At 33.0% G+C, this 3854-nt stretch overlaps 1 pseudogene; it reads left to right on the plus strand.

Annotated features, from left to right (window-relative positions):
* Positions 1-2138: 2138 nt before the first annotated feature.
* LOC143608297 (transcription factor MYB44 pseudogene) lies at positions 2139-3097 on the plus strand (annotated as a pseudogene).
* The last annotated feature ends 757 nt before the right edge of the window (positions 3098-3854 follow it).

Below are 3854 nucleotides of genomic sequence, written 5' to 3' on the forward strand. Positions count from 1 at the left end.
AAAAATTGTATAGTTTATATAATATATTAGTATACTCATATTTTATATTAGGAAAACGTGCTTATGAAATCAAGCAACTGTAACCTAATTCATATTGATTTCCAAACTTTAATTTCTAAGTTGTTTTGGATTCAATTCGATGTTTACTTTTGGCTTCAGTAACCCATATCCAAACTTATTAGGTTGGATGGAGTGGCTTCGTTATGGAGCGGAGTGAGAGTGACTACGGCTTAGGTTTCGCCTCCATTGTAAGCACACGCCCTTTCCTAGCTGATGTGAACATGTAGGATGGAAAATCGACACATTAAGCGAGATAGTTGTCCTTAATTGAAACTACAACAAAATAGGGTAGAGACGCTACATAATCCATGTGAGACGGATAGAGAGAATACCATCTGTCGAGTACCACCCGGATTCCCATGCAATGATGTTTCCGCCCCCTTCAAATTAAAACCTCTAGTTTGTTTAAACATTTAACTTTTTCTTAAACCGCCGATCATTTATAAAGAACTTAATTAAGGGTGCGGTTTTAAAAACTTTTAATTTGTTAAACAAAATTACTTTATGTATTTTACTAATGCAAGTGATTTCGTTGCCTATTATACTAGGCTTTTATATTTACTTTTTGTATAGCTATATTTTTCTACATCATGCTAACTTCATAAAAGTATATGGAGATTTGCATGATTTAAATAGTTTAATTATTACCAAATTTAACTAATTAAATTTTATCAATAAAAAAAATCAAAAACATCCAGCCTGGCTAACCGAAAGTCCAACCTCTGATTTCTCGATATGCCGTACACTCTCAACCTTTTCTCTCTCCCTACATTAACTTCCCAAACGGTCGGTGATTTGAATTCATTCCAGTAGATCCTTGCCAACAAGTTTTGGGCAGTTAATAGGTTTTTTTTTTTTTAATATTCTAATAATTTGTTTATCAAATTTAAAGTATTTTTCTTTGAATATTACTAAGTATTGAAATAAATACGAATATTGAATATCTTTTTCACTTAAAACATAAAAAATAATTTGGCGTCACCTTGTGTAATTTTGTTACTTTAATTTGCTAAAGAATGAGAAAATATTGCGTGGACAAACTTGTAAGTTGTAATATTGTAAAAGTGTTCTAAATCAACTCAAAACATCAACTTTAAATGAACGGGCGAAAAGTATTTGGGTAGATTCAAGTGCTTTTATGATATTTTGTAGCACTACGCGTCATAAGATCTTTTTTATTTTAGGGAGATTCCTATTCTTCTGCATTCGACTTTTTCGTGATTTATTTGTAAGGTTTAACATTTTTGTGATTATAAATTATTTTCACTTTGGGTTTCTTTACAAAATTTTGATAGTGCATATATACGCTATAACAACTTATAATACATGTTTTAATACAAAGCAAGTTAACCAATCCGGAAATAACTATTTAAAATAACCATATATTGGGTTTCAACTTTTTTGACATGATAGCAATATGTTTTTTTTTTGGAAAACTTTTATTATATATATTTTTATTAAAGAATGTATAACTTATCGCCTATTTTTCTTCATAACATAAATATTTTATGATATCTTATTCTTACCTAATATATCATATGTGTTTATGAATTTGAATTAACTTAAATTCACCCATGTTTAAAGTTTGTAGTTTAAACCCTATGTGAGTACATCATATAGCTTATGAAAATCTAGAGATGAAGCGTCACTTATAGATATTGTCTTAGCTCATAAACGAACCAAATCAAACCAACCTATGTAATTTGTAACACAACATATTTGGTTAATAAAATATACATGTTTATTACTTTAAATATCATAATTTTTATTGACTTTAAATATTAATTTATAAGATTATTATTCTTTTCTTTCTTTTCAAGTACGTCTCTTTAAAGTTAAAATTAGTTAGGCAAAGATTTGATACTTTTTTATTTATAGTTCCGATTTCATGCAGGACTACAGCCATCACGCACTCACCATTTGCCACGTGTCCTATGCCAGTTGTATACTCATAACTGCCTTTCGGTTATCTATTCATCTTTATCTTGTTTTCATATAAAATCCAACTCAAATCTCGCAATTTCAAACCAATATTCAACCTTTTATTCATCAATCAACCCCATTGGTTGGTTTTCATAATAATATTTGAAGCTTTTTACAATTTGTTTTAATGGCTGTAGTTAACAAAGATGTTGATCGGATCAAGGGCCCATGGAGTCCTGAAGAAGACGCACTGTTGCAAACCCTGGTTCAAAAACACGGCCCCCGGAACTGGTCGCTTATTAGCGGCTCGATCCCGGGTCGATCGGGTAAGTCCTGCCGGTTGCGTTGGTGCAACCAGCTGTCGCCCGAGGTCGAACACTGGGCGTTTACGCCCGAGGAGGATGAGATGATCATTCGGGCCCACGCCCACTTCGGTAATAAGTGGGCGACAATCGCACGCATGCTTAATGGCCGAACCGATAACGCGATAAAGAATCATTGGAATTCGACGCTCAAACGGAAGTGCTCATCGATGTCGAACGCTGATTTTTCGTTCCTTGATGAGCAAGAAAATTATCAGCCCGCGTTGAAGCGGGCTGCTAGTCTTGGACCGGAAACTGGCTGTCAGGCTTTGCTTGTAAACCCTAGCAGCCCAGTCCGGTCTGAGTTAAGTGATTCAAGTCATCTAGATCTAGAGACTTCTTTGAGTTTGTCTTTACCTGGATCTGAACTGAAACAAAAGTCACCAGAGGTGACTATGCAACAATTGCCAACTGCACCGCAACCATTTGTTGCGGTACAGAGTGGTAGTGGTAATTCCGGGTTGAAATATTTAAACCCGGAATTACTGGCGGTGATGCAAGAAATGGTGAAAATTGAAGTGAGGCATTATATTTCCGGGATGGAGAAAAGGGGGCAGTGCTTGCAAGGTGAATCTGCGATCACGAACGCCGTGATTAATCATATGGGTATGAACAGAATCGAGTAGAGGTTTTGGTGGATTATAGGAATTAGGTATCTAATAACGATTAGCGATGATGGTAATCAACTAATATTCAAAATTTCAAATTATTTATTCAAAGAAGTTCACAAATTAGGGGTTTGGGGTTGTTTTTATCGACTTTTCCAGGATCAATCTCATTTTGATAGTGTATAGACTATAGACTATACAGAGATGGTAAAATCAGTTTCGGGAATTTGGTTATTTTAATAATAAATTCAAGTTTTTGTTTTTGATCTTTTTTAACAAATGTTATGTCAATTTCATCCAATAATTATTTTGAGTATTCAGATGGAGTGAAACTGTGAAATGTTTTACAACTCATAATTCATAAATACATTGTGCATGTCAAGTACATGACACTAATAAATGTTATCATAAGTGTTTAATTAATGTAAAATACTTATTGAGTTGTAATATGCTCAAAATTGCATATTTAGTCCTATGGTACATAACCTTACAAGATAAGTGGATTAAAAATAAGTTTACACGAAATGATAAATTTCTCTTTATATGGGAAAAAAGTTAAAAACCTCTACACTCAAGCCGAACCAAGCTATAGATGTGCTTTTGGAACTTTATTTGTTTACAAAAGGAACTGATCAACTAGGCCGACTCATCATAACCGAGTCAATTTTAATCATGCTTGAATAAGAACAACCATATTTTTAAGAGTGCTGCTAAACATACTCCCTCCTCTCTAGTTTTACTAAACATATTCCCTTCTTTAAGTTTTACATTAATACGGTTTATACTTTTTTGTTTGCTTTTTGTCATTTTGTTATATTTTATTAATTATCATTAGTTGAAAAAAGCTTTTTTTTTATTAAAATTGTCAAAGGAATTGAAAGTATAGGAAAGAGAGGGTATG

This window comes from Bidens hawaiensis, unplaced genomic scaffold (assembly GCF_021521415.1).
Source record: "Bidens hawaiensis isolate Kalapana, Puna unplaced genomic scaffold, B.hawaiensis_p1.1 tig00124508_1, whole genome shotgun sequence".
Lineage (NCBI taxonomy): Eukaryota > Viridiplantae > Streptophyta > Magnoliopsida > Asterales > Asteraceae > Bidens > Bidens hawaiensis.